The following is a 13,833-nucleotide window of genomic DNA, read 5'->3' as shown; positions in this document are numbered from 1 at the left end:
TCCTTAGAGTTTGTTTTGGGAGACCTGTAAGGAGACCATTGCAGTAATCAAGCTTACTAGTGATAAAGGCATGTACAAGTTTTTGTAAGTCTTCGGTGGACATGAGCCCTCTAAGTCTTGCTACATTTTTAAGGTGATAATATGCAGATTTTGTAACTGATTTGATGTGACTTTCGAAATGTAAATCAGAATCCATGATAACCCCTAGATTTCTGGCTTTGATTGAGGGTTTCAGGGACAGAGAGTGAAGGTGTTGGGTTACTTTAAGCCTTTCCGTTTTAGCACCAAATACAATTATCTCTGTTTTATCCTCATTTAGCTGAAGGAAATTTCGGCACATCCAGCCTTTCACTTGCTCAATGCACTGGCACAGCAGATCTATGGGCCGATAGTCATTTGGTGATAGCGATACATAGATTTGCGTGTCATCAGCATAGCAATGATGGTCAATATTGTTATTATGCATGATTTGTCCTAGTGGGAGCATGTAGATGTTGAATAAAGAGGGTCCTAAGATCGAACCTTGTGGGACTCCACACATCACGTTGGTTGATTCTGATACAAAGTCGCCGATGGAAACAAAGTAGTTCCTATTTTGTAGGTAGGATCTGAACCAATTTAAGACTGTGCCTGAAAGCCCCACCCAGTTTTCTAACCTGTCCAAAAGTATTGTATGGTCTACAGTGTCGAATGCAGCACTGAGGTCTAGTAGCATTAGTATTGAGGTGTTGCCAGAGTCTGTGTTAAGACGGATGTCGTTTACAACTTTAATGAGGGCGGTCTCAGTGCTGTGCAGGGGTCGAAATCCTGATTGGAAGGTGTCATAACAACCAGTTGATGCCAGGAAGTGATTAAGTTGCTGGAGGACAACTTTCTCAATAATTTTACTTATGAAGGGCAGATTTGATATTGGTCTGTAGTTGTTAATAATAGAGGTATCTAGGCTCCGCTTTTTTAAAAGGGGTTTAATAACTGCAGTTTTCAGGGCTTTTGGGAAGTTGCCTGACTGGAGAGAGTTGTTAACTATCTGCAATATGTCTATTGCTAGGCAGTCAAAAACATTCTTAAAGAGGTTGGTAGGTAAAGAATCAAGGCAACAGGTGGATGGCTTTAGTTGTGTAACAGTTTCCACAAGAGTTTTAGAGTCAATAACATTAAAGCATGCCATCCCTGCCACGTTACTTTTGCCTGAACAGGGTGGTAGTCCAACATTTTTGTTTGAAGTGGAGATATTGATGGCGCGTCTGATGCCTTCAATTTTATCAGTATAAAAAGCTGCAAACTCATTGCATTTCTGCGTGGAATGGAGATCAGGTGGAATTTGTGTTGGGGGGTTGGTCAGTCTGTCAACAGTTGCAAATAGGGTTTTTGCATTATTATTATTGATTTAATGATATTGGAGAAAAATGTTTCTCTAGCACTTTTTAAGTCTGAATTGTAGGCACGGAGGCTCTCTTTGTAGATATCATGGTGAATATGAAGTTTTGTTTTACGCCAGATGCGTTCAACCTTCCTGCATTCTTTTTTCTGTGCTGTTACAGAAGCAGCTTTTCTCCAGGGTGCCTTTTGCTTTCCAGAAATCGTTTTAACCTTATAAAGTGCAATGACATCCATGACTTTCAAAATTTTCAAATTAAAGTTTTCTACAAGATCATCAGCAGAACATGGGTTGAGAGGTGGTAGTAAGGAGATGGCCTTTCTAAAAAGTACATACGATTCTTCATTGATATACCGTTTTTTGACAGTATTTGATTTTGTCTGTATGTCGGGAATAAAAGATATATTAAAGAAAACACAAAAGTGGACAAGGAAGAATCAGTCACAGAGAGATCAGAAACATTGAGGCCCTTTGTGATAACCAGGTCTAGAGTGTGGCCCTTACAATGAGTAGTCTCTTTCACATGTTGGGACAGTTCAAATGTGTCCAAAATGGTAAAAAGTTTTTTTGCACACTTGTCATTCAAATCATCAGTATGAAAATTGAAGTCACCAGTTATAACTAGACAGTCAAAGTCTGTGGAGATGCTAGACAATAATTCTGTGAATTCATCAAAAAAAATTGCAGAGTATGTGGGTGGCCTGTAAATAATTAATAGGAGAACTCTGGGGGAGCATTTCAATACAGCACAAAGGTATTCGAATGATGGAAAATCACCAAATAACATCTGTTTCCCCTGAAAATCATTTTTAAATATAACAGCAACCCCTCCACCTCTTTTTCCAGATCTACATGCATCAAAAAAGTTATAGTTGGGAGGAGCTGTCTCTATCAGAACGGTTGCACTGTTATTTTGTTCCAGCCATGTTTCAGTTAAAAACATAAAATCCAGATTAGAGGTGGTAATAAAATCATTAACTAAAAATGATTTGTTATTAAGAGACCTAACATTAAGTAGACCCATCCTGATGGTGTTGTTGATAGGCTTTAAGGTTCTTTTTGGTTTGGAGGAAATATGTATGAGATTTGTGAGGTTAGCAGTGTGTCTAAGTTTCCCTTTGTTTACTCTCTTAGTGGTTACAGCAGGAATGCAAAAGTTGGCATGTTTTGACATAGGCAACCTTGGGTTCAGCAGATTATGCGAAACGTCCTTTATACTTTGTCTACGGCTGAACCCTTTTTTGTCTCAGTAATACTCAGGACTACTATCAGTACAGGGGGCGGGGGGCTGGGGTGCCCTCCGCTTTGGTGTTATCAGCCTGTGGGAATGACCTGGCGATGCTATCATCGCCACAGATGCAAGTTTGATGCCTACATATTCCTGTTTCTTAAATTCAGCTGGAAAATCGCAAAGGGAGGAGACAGTGGAGCTGGAGTTGTTGTGGCTATGGGAGGAGTGCAGAGGAGGGGGGTGGCCGTTCCTCGCCAAGCCAGCATCAGCGATGGGGGAGGGCACGGTGTCCATGGTGTCGGGCAGGCTGTTGTCTCTCTTCAAGGTCTTTGGTCTGTAATGCAGAGCGGGGATTTTAACTCCACACTGGACCACACTTTGGATCGGAACCCTGATGAGCCTCATCCTCAATCAGCCAATGAGCTGAGAGCTTTGGTAGCTTATCATGGCCTTGTGGATGTGTGGAGAGAGGGGTTTCCAGGTTCTAGGCAGTACACCTGGTTAAAAACAAATATAAACATATTATCAGGGGCAAGGCAAGACCATATTTATGTTAGAAAACAGGATATGGGACTTTTTTTAAGAGCAGTATCACCCTATGGGCCTGTCTGACCATCACTATGTCACTGTGTCAATTGCCACCACACCATTGAAGCCAAAAAGCCCATACTGGCGTTTTAACATTAGGCTACTTCAAGATCAGGGGTTTGTGAGTTCTTTCAACTTTTTTTGGGAGACCTTGAGGGTGGAGAAAGCACGACCCGAGTCCCTAACAAAGTGGTGGGACTTTGGGAAAACCCAAATCAGATTGTTTTGTCAACAATACACAGCAAATTCCACCGAGCAGTAAAGTCGAAACTTGAAGCTTTAGAGCAAAAGATCTTATTTATATCTGCTCAGGCCAGTGGTAGGGATATAGCAGGGTTTGAGACCTATTTAAATCAGAATAAGTTGCAGCTCAGGAGACTTCTGGAGGATAGGGGGGAGGGGGCACTAGTGAGAGCCCGCTTTTGGCTTTATGCAGACATGGATGATCCCACTAATTATTTTTTGGACTAGAGAAGCGGACACCAAATACTGAACACATGCAGTGTCTCAAGCTCCCTGGTGGAAGAGAGACAAGTGACCCAGCAGACATCAGGTCACTTTCGTTGTTGTTTTATGAAGATCTGTTTAGAGCTAAGGATTGTGATAAATCTGCGGGGGATGAGCTCCTGCAAGATTTACCATGATTAGGAGAGGAGGAGGCCCTGATACTAGAGCACTCCCTTTCCTACAGTGAGCTCACCCAGGCAGTACAACAACACAACTCTGGCCGGACACCTGATTGGATGGTCTGTCTGGGGAGTTCTATAAGGCATTCTGGTCTCTTTTTGGGCCAGACCTTCATACCATCCTCCAGGAGTCTATTGGACAGGGAAGTCTACCTTTAAGTTGTCGTAGGGAAGTCCTTGGCGCCCTGTCTCTCTCCTATGCGTGGACACAAAGATCTTCTCCAGAGCACTCACCAATAGGTTGAAGGCTGTAGTAGGCTCAGTGGTCCATAGTGATCAAACATACTGCATTCCAAATCGATCGATTTTTGATAACCTGTTTCTGGCTCGTGACATCATAACCACAGCAGCCTAACATAATCTGAACCTGGGCCTTCTCTCCTTAGACCAGGAGAAGGCTTTTCATCGGGTCGACCATGACTTTCTCTTTAGGACTTTAGAGGCTTTTGGGTTTGGTCCAGTTTTGATAGGCCTCATCAAGTTGATGTATAAAGACATTTTTAGCATCCTTAAAATTAAAGGCTCACTAACCAGACCTGGAGGGGTGAGGGGAGGGGTGTGGCCTCTCTGGGCTTCTTTATGCTATCTCTATTGAACCTCTCCTTGTAATGCTATGCACCGTCGCTGCACCAGGGATTTCACAGGCTCCTACCGTGTCACTTACAGCCTATGCGGATGATGTAACAGTGATTCTGCAGTTGCAGGAGGATGTGAAAGTGCTCTCTCAGGTTTTACAAACCAACCCAAGAGCTGCGTCTGCTAAGATTAACTGGGAGAAATGTTCTTCCTTTTTAATGGGAGACTGGCAGGACTCGACACCACCAATTTTGCCACAAAGTTGCGTCTGGAATTTGGATGGCTTTAAGTTTTTGGGGGTATATCTAGGAACTTTTGGATGTATGGAAAAGAACTGGGAGGGGATGGAAAAGAAGAAAGCAGGTTGGTTGCAACGGTGGAGGAGGATATTACCACAGCTCTCGTATAGAGGGCGGGTGCTGGTAGTCAATAACCCGGTGGCATCGATGTTGTGACACAGAGCATTCGTAGTTGATCCCCCTGTCTCCCTCCTCTGTATGCTCCAGAAGACTTTTGTACATTTATTTTGGGATGGGTATCATTGGCTGGCCCCGGGGGTTTTGTCCCTGCCAGTGGCTGACGGAGGGCAGGGACTGATTCACCTAGCAAGTAAGGTCTCTTCTATGAGACTACAGATGGCTCAATGTCTCCTCTATGCGCCCGACAGTGTGCTTTGGGTTTCCTTTGCGCAGTCAGTGATGCATTGCGTTAGGGCTTTGACCCTGGACAGAAAATAATTTCTGTTGACGATCGATGGATACAAGGGTTTCATCTCTCCTTTTTCTATGAATCTGTCCTGGAAGAATGAAATATTCTAACTGTGTCTAGAAAACCAGATGAACATTATGGTACAGAAGAGCCCCCTTTTATTTTTTTCATGCCCACCCAGGAGAGAGTAGGGGATAGCTTGATCTCTGCTTTTATGGGAGCAGGCATGACCAAGTTGGGACACCTGATAGACCGTGAGAACGGAAGGTGGTAGTTGGCACGGGAGGTCAGTGCCCAGACTGGACTGAGGTCTCTGCGCCTGGTGGCTGACCTGTTGGGCAGGCTCAGAGTCTCGCTCCCGGTGCTGCAGCAAATAGCGTGGTAGTAGGAATACAAGAACGTGTGGTTTTCCCTGATCTTCCGATTCTCCCAAATGTGTATCTAGAGGAGAGGGACACCTGCTGATCTTTAATGGTCTTACTGATTTAGTTTTTGCCTCAGTTGACCGAAAGTCACTCTATCACATATGCAGCAAATCCCTGTTTTTCAAGCAGCTGGCCAGTCGTCTAGACACCAAGTGGCGGGAACATGGACAGTTCCACCGGACATCTCTCCCACATGGCGATTGCTGTACAAGCCTCCCATCTCCAAAAGAGTGGGGGACTTGCAGTGGCGTGTCCTTCACTTGGCCATCCCCACTAATCGTTTTGTCTCAATGTTCAACCCTGACGTCATGCCAGCCTGCCCTTTCTGCCCAGCCTCAGACACGGTTTTAATTTTTTTACTGAATGCTCCAGATTGTTACCTTTCTTTTCTTTTCTGCAGACATTGTTGGGGAAACTTGGGTTTCTGTTTAATCAGTATCTGTTAGTATTTTCAGTGAAGTACAGTAAGGAGAGAAAAGGAAAATATACACTGGCAATTTTTCCTTCTCGGCCAGGCAAAGCTGGCCATCTGTAAAACCCACAAGACTGAGAAGGAGGAGGGCAATGGGAAGGATTTAGTGGGGGTGTTTAGAGTGATGGTCAGGACCAGGGTGGCAGCTGATTTTGCATACTATAAAATGACTGATGAGTTTTTGTGTTTCAACCAGCGGTGGTGCATCGGTGGTGTCATATGCTCAGTGAACTCCACTGATGGAATCTCTTTCCAGTTTTAAGACAATGTTTTTAGTTTTGATCCTTTTGGTTTGACTTAATAAAACAACCCTGTCTCGTCAAAATTACGTTCCCAGAAAACTATTCGGCATTCTCAATTACGTTTGTCATAAAACGTATTTTGTCCGCGATTACGTTTTATTGAACGTATTGCAAATACGTTCGTCCTCAGCCTATTTTTTGCCATTTATTAACCTCTAGGATTATGTTTGGTTGAAACGTATCCCAGATAGGTTAAATGTCAACGAATAGCACATTATTGTCATTAAGGCATATCTCCCTTTCAGAGAACGTTTCATTTAACGTATTTTGTCTGAAAAACGTATCTTGGCTGTGGATACGTGTTATTGAACATGTCGCAAATACGTTCGTTGTCAACCTATTTTTTGCCATTAATTTACCTCTAGGATTATGTTTGGTTGAAACGTATCCCAAATATGTTAAATGTCAATGTATAGCACATTATTGTCATTAAGGCATATTTCCCTTTTGGGAAACGTTTCATTTAAAGTTATTTTGTCCCTGATTACGTCTTATTGAACATATCGCAAATAGGTTCGTTCTCAACATTTTTGTTGTTATTTATTTAAGATACCTCTTGGATTACATAGGCTACATTTAATTGAAACGTAGCCTATCCTTAATAGGCTACGTTAAATTTCGATAACACATTATTGTCAGTATATAGGCATAGGCACCTCTCGGGGAAGTGTACGTTTGATTGTAATGTTAATAGTCCAACGTTATCAACATGTCACAAGAGGAGAAATTATAGCTGCTGACGGGGTAACTAGAGCGGGGGTTGCTTTGTTGATTTCTTTATCTAGGGCTATAGCTGTGGTCAAAGCGGGAAGTGTGCGTTGTCTGGGCGGCTGCCTGAACTGAGCTGCAGGAAATTATGTTCACATGTTTCTTCATTCATTCATGAAGGCTATACCGGTGAACGGTGACGTCAGACTCACGCCCACCTACAAACCAATCAATGTCCAGTATCAGCCTGCCCTCTCGGAAAATTGTATGACAATTATTGAACATATTGTAATGACCTCGCCGGTGACATAACGATGTCGAGTCATTAGTAATTGAAGGAACTTTTAATGAACCAAAACCAGGTCACTGAAACCCGTAACCAACGGCAGAAATCCCAACCAAAACAAACCCTGGTTACCCCGGCAACCCCCAATACGGTCTCACTCATGTGCAGGCCCCCACCCTCGTGTTCTTCCAAGGCCCTCCCCCAGCTGACCTAATGATTCGCCCCCACATTGATTGACAAGAAGAACATTACAATACATGCACACAGAACAACTGGCATTACGGACAACGAAATACAATGCAACACATAACACACAAACTATTTAACTGTCCCAGGGTCGCTACAATATCGTAAATACGAATTCGTTCTCAGCCTATTTTTGCCATTTATTTACCGTGTTACTATGGCAGAATAAAGAATAAATTCATGCATTATAGGGATGACGTCTGTTGGCAAACCCGGAAGTGAGCGTCGCCCTCGGTTCCCTTGACAAAAAGCCAACGGGTTTTCCATTGGATTTTGGATTATTGCAGAAAAATCCTCAACTCCTCAAAAACGGAAAATAAATACATAAAAATAACCGTGCTCCAAAGAACGAAGTGTAAACCAATGCATTCTGAATGGGAGTGTTTCTCAGATTTTTCCATGCTACACAACGAAATGTAAACCCATGCAAATAAAGATTTCATGGTCATAATAATTTAAATATCATTAATCTACTACTGAGTGTGTAGGGAGGTATTCTATTTTTTTCAACGGGGCTGAATCCAGTCACTTGACCGTCATGGTTGCTATGGTGGTTGCTATCGACCGCCCCCTCTAATACTCGTGGCTCTAAAAAACCACGCGGCAAAGGAGCTGCCGTCAATTGGGTTGTTTCTGTCGTAAACTAGGGTCCGATGGTTGAAAAATAGACAGATATTCCAAGGTATCCTTAAAAGGCAGCTTGGATGTGTTTATTTTCTGCAGTTTAGACTTCTTCTATAACTAATTTTTGAAAGCAAAACACCAAGCTCATTGATTTAACAAGGGAGGGTTAGTTGAAACAATGTATTAAATAAATATTTGTGAGAGGTCATTCCTTCACCTGATTTTACTTCCTATTTATGTCTAGGGTAAACCCCTACTGTCCACAAGCATCCCCCCCCTCCCCATATGGATTTGGAGAATTGTTGCCACGTCCCAGTGGTGGAGGTATCATATATATATGAAAGAGTGCATTCAATTATAGCCTACTACAATGATCGATTAGGAGGCCGAAGCCCTAAAGGAAGTGATGCAATAGGTGACTGAGTCGACAACATTTAAGTAAGCTGTATAGGGTCTCTTATATATCAAAGGGGGTCTCAAAGGACGCATACACTTCAACCTGCGGCTCCAGCACTACAGGAAATGACTCAGCAAGTGCTCCATCTCGTTGCAACTCACCCAGCGGCTCGCTTACAAGATTTTGGCCTGAAGTTCTTCCCAGACCTACACCCTAGCCATCCAACATGCATATCTGAGAATCAGGCCTCTCTTTAATAATGACAAAAAGTTATGAGAGAAACACACATTAACTTATTGTTATCTCATAAGCGGCGTGGTGCCGGCTCCTTTTGACCTTTTGACCCCCGACTTCAAAAACGTGGCCACAGGCCAGCTGTGTCTACACACCTTTAGCCACAAATGTACACCTCCATCCCACAAAAAATGGGGACCAGAAACTAACCTCTGTCTTATGTACATTTACTGTACTGTTGGAGGTCACGCCCCTTTGCCGACCTTTTCGAGATAGCTAGGGATGCTAAAATGTTTACACACATTTCCCGGGGCCCCGTGAACGACATATCCGAGATTTGGAGTTCTAGCCCTTAGAGAAAAAAAGTTTTCCCAAATGGAGTGTCATTTGGACAAAGCCCCTCAGAAGTGTAGCCTGCAAGACCTAATGGTTCAGAATGTGGTGGAAAAACTGTTTTTGGGATAGGAAGGTCCTACCGCCCTGAAAATTTAATAGCTTATTCTAGGGCCTAACTGGGACCTCCGCACCGAAACTTGGCCCGGTCGGACCCCGAGGGCAGGAAGGGGGGGCCCTTCCTGCCCGTAACTTGGCCCGGTCAGACCCCGAGGGCAGGCCCTCGGGGCCGGGCCAAGTTTCGGTGCGGAGGTCCCAGTTAGGCCCTAGAATAAGGTATTAAAATTTCAGGGCGGTAGGACCCGGCGTGGTGCCGGCTTCTTTTGACCTTTTGACCCCAGACTTCTAGAACGTATGAAAATATCTTCCCGGTGGCGTAACGGGTCAAACAAGGTGTCCTTTGACATCTACGTTTCGAGGCAATTGCAATAGTGCCACACATGATCATATTTGAATATGTTTCGAGGTAGTAAATAGCTGTCGATTTTGGAGGCCTTTATCAATAATGACCAGCTATAGATTTGCTTCCCGATGGAGATTTTTGACAAATTACATGTTATTTAGCATCTACACGTTGAGCTGACTCCAATGGGGTCAAGCTCGCCCTCTTGCCACACCGAGATCATGTCCTAGAGACCTAGACCATAGGTGTACCATGTAAAATACATGTTACAATTTTCCCACAGAGTGTCATGCTTGGTGTCATTGGACTCAGCTCAACGTGTAGATGCTAAATAACATGTCATTTGTCACAAATTTATATCGGGAAGCAAATCAATAGCTGCTCATTATTGATTAAGGCCTCACATTTCGACAGCTAATTACTACCATTAAACATGTTCGAATATGCTCATGTGTGGCACCGTTGCAATCGCCTGGAAGAGTAGATGTTGAAGGACACCTTGTTCAGCCTCTTACGCCACCGGGAAGATATTTACATACTTCTGATTGACCAATGAATTGATTCAGCTATTTTAAGAGAACGCTGTTGTGTCAGGCAGCAGCAGTCCAGGTGCAGGGGGGGAGGGGCCCTCCCCTTGATGGGCCATCAATTAAGGCTTACCTTATTCTGGGGCCTAACTGGGACCCCCGCACCGAAACTTGGCCCGGTCTGACCCCGAGGGCAGGAAGGGGGGGCCCTTCCTGCCCGAAACTTGGCCCGGTCAGACCCCGAGAGCAGGCCCCCCCTTCCTGCCCTCGGCGTCCGACCGGGCCAAGTTTCGGTGCGGAGGTCCCAGTTAGGCCCTAGAATAAGGTATTACAATTTCAGGGCGGTAGGACCTTCCTATCTCAAAAACAGTTTTTCCACCACATTCTGATCCATTAGGTCTTGCAGGCTACACTTCTGAGGGGCTTTGTCCAAATGACACTCCATTTGGGAAAACTTTTTTTCTCTAAGGGCTAGAACTCCAAATCTCGGATATGTCGTTCACGGGGCCCCGGGAAATGTGTGTAAACATTTTAGCATCCCTAGCTATCTCGAAAAGGTCGGCAAAGGGGCGTGACCTCCAACAGTACAGTAAATGTACATAAGACAGAGGTTAGTTTCTGGTCCCCATTTTTTGTGGGATGGAGGTGTACATTTGTGGCTAAAGGTGTGTAGACACAGCTGGCCTGTGGCCACGTTTTTGAAGTCGGGGGTCAAAAGGTCAAAAGGAGCCGGCACCACGCCGCTTATGAGATAACAAAAAGTTAATGTGTGTTTCTCTCATAACTTTTTGTCATTATTAAAGAGAGGCCTGATTCTCAGATATGCATGTTGGATGGCTAGGGTGTAGGTCTGGGAAGAACTTCAGGCCAAAATCTTGTAAGCGAGCCGCTGGGTGAGTTGCAACGAGATGGAGCACTTGCTGAGTCATTTCCTGTAGTGCTGGAGCCGCAGGTTGAAGTGTATGCGTCCTTTGAGACCCCCTTTGATATATAAGAGACCCTATACAGCTTACTTAAATGTTGTCGACTCAGTCACCTATTGCATCACTTCCTTTAGGGCTTCGGCCTCCTAATCGATCATTGTAGTAGGCTATAATTGAATGCACTCTTTCATATATATATGATACCTCCACCACTGGGACGTGGCAACAATTCTCCAAATCCATATGGGGAGGGGGGGGATGCTTGTGGACAGTAGGGGTTTACCCTAGACATAAATAGGAAGTAAAATCAGGAGAAGGAATGACCTCTCACAAATATTTATTTAATACATTGTTTCAAATAACCCTCCCTTGTTAAATCAATGAGCTTGGTGTTTTGCTTTCAAAAATTAGTTATAGAAGAAGTCTAAACTGCAGAAAATAAACACATCCAAGCTGCCTTTTAAGGATACCTTGGAATATCTGTCTATTTTTCAACCATCGGACCCTAGTTTACGACAGAAACAACCCAATTGACGGCAGCTCCTTTGCCGCGTGGTTTTTTAGAGCCACGAGTATTAGAGGGGGCGGTCGATAGCAACCACCATAGCAACCATGACGGTCAAGTGACTGGATTCAGCCCCGTTGAAAAAAATAGAATACCTCCCTACACACTCAGTAGTAGATTAATGATATTTAAATTATTATGACCATGAAGTCTTTATTTGCATGGGTTTACATTTCGTTGTGTAGCATGGAAAAATCGGAGAAACACTCCCATTCAGAATGCATTGGTTTACACTTCGTTCTTTGGAGCACGGTTATTTTTATGTATTTTTTTTCCGTTTTTGAGGAGTTGAGGATTTTTCTGCAATAATCCAAAATCCAATGGAAAACCCGTTGGCTTTTTGTCAAGGGAACCGAGGGCGACGCTCACTTCCGGGTTTGCCAACAGACGTCATCCCTATAATGCATGAATTTATTCTTTATTCTGCCATAGTAACACGGTAAATAAATGGCAAAAATAGGCTGAGAACGAATTCGTATTTACGATATTGTAGCGACCCTGGGACAGTTAAATAGTTTGTGTGTTATGTGTTGCATTGTATTTCGTTGTCCGTAATGCCAGTTGTTCTGCGTGCATGTATTGTAATGTTCTTCTTGTCAATCAATGTGGGGGCGAATCATTAGGTCAGCTGGGGGAGGGCCTTGGAAGAACACGAGGGTGGGGGCCTGCACATGAGTGAGACCGTATTGGGGGTTGCCGGGGTAACCAGGGTTTGTTTTGGTTGGGATTTCTGCCGTTGGTTACGGGTTTCAGTGACCTGGTTTTGGTTCATTAAAAGTTCCTTCAATTACTAATGACTCGACATCGTTATGTCACCGGCGAGGTCATTACAATATGTTCAATAATTGTCATACAATTTTCCGAGAGGGCAGGCTGATACTGGACATTGATTGGTTTGTAGGTGGGCGTGAGTCTGACGTCACCGTTCACCGGTATAGCCTTCATGAATGAATGAAGAAACATGTGAACATAATTTCCTGCAGCTCAGTTCAGGCAGCCGCCCAGACAACGCACACTTCCCGCTTTGACCACAGCTATAGCCCTAGATAAAGAAATCAACAAAGCAACCCCCGCTCTAGTTACCCCGTCAGCAGCTATAATTTCTCCTCTTGTGACATGTTGATAACGTTGGACTATTAACATTACAATCAAACGTACGCTTCCCCGAGAGGTGCCTATGCCTATATACTGACAATAATGTGTTATCGAAATTTAACGTAGCCTATTAAGGATAGGCTACGTTTCAATTAAATGTAGCCTATGTAATCCAAGAGGTATCTTAAATAAATAACAACAAAAATGTTGAGAACGAACCTATTTGCGATATGTTCAATAAGACGTAATCAGGGACAAAATAACTTTAAATGAAACGTTTCCCAAAAGGGAAATATGCCTTAATGACAATAATGTGCTATACATTGACATTTAACATATTTGGGATACGTTTCAACCAAACATAATCCTAGAGGTAAATTAATGGCAAAAAATAGGTTGACAACGAACGTATTTGCGACATGTTCAATAACACGTATCCACAGCCAAGATACGTTTTTCTGACAAAATACGTTAAATGAAACGTTCTCTGAAAGGGAGATATGCCTTAATGACAATAATGTGCTATACGTTGACATTTAACCTATCTGGGATACGTTTCAACCAAACATAATCCTAGAGGTTAATAAATGGCAAAAAATAGGCTGAGGACGAACGTATTTGCAATACGTTCAATAAAACGTAATCGCGGACAAAATACGTTTTATGACAAACGTAATTGAGAATGCCGAATAGTTTTCTGGGAACGTAATTTTGACGAGACAGGGTTGAATAAAAGGGAGAGATGATGTATGTTTTTTTGAGGTATCACATGTAATGAAATAAAAGTACTATTAAAAGTCAAAGTCCCTCTCTCTCTGTGTTTCTCTCTCTCTCTTTCTCTCTCTCTGTTCGTCTCTCTCTCTCTCTTTCTCTGTCTCTCTCTTTCTCTGTCTCTCTCTCTCTCTCTCTTTCTCTGTCTCTCTCTCTCTCCACCCCTCATTACATCCATCATGTTGACCCAAATGACTGAAGGATTCTAACAGTGAAGATTACTTTGTCATTATTATTATTTCATCAATATGAGACACAGACAGAGAGAGAGAGAGAGAGAGTGAGAGAGAGACAC

Source organism: Gadus macrocephalus, chromosome 2 (genome assembly GCF_031168955.1).
Source record: "Gadus macrocephalus chromosome 2, ASM3116895v1".
Lineage (NCBI taxonomy): Eukaryota > Metazoa > Chordata > Actinopteri > Gadiformes > Gadidae > Gadus > Gadus macrocephalus.
The sequence above is the reverse complement of the archived record's forward strand: the minus strand, read 5'-3'. Positions refer to the sequence as shown.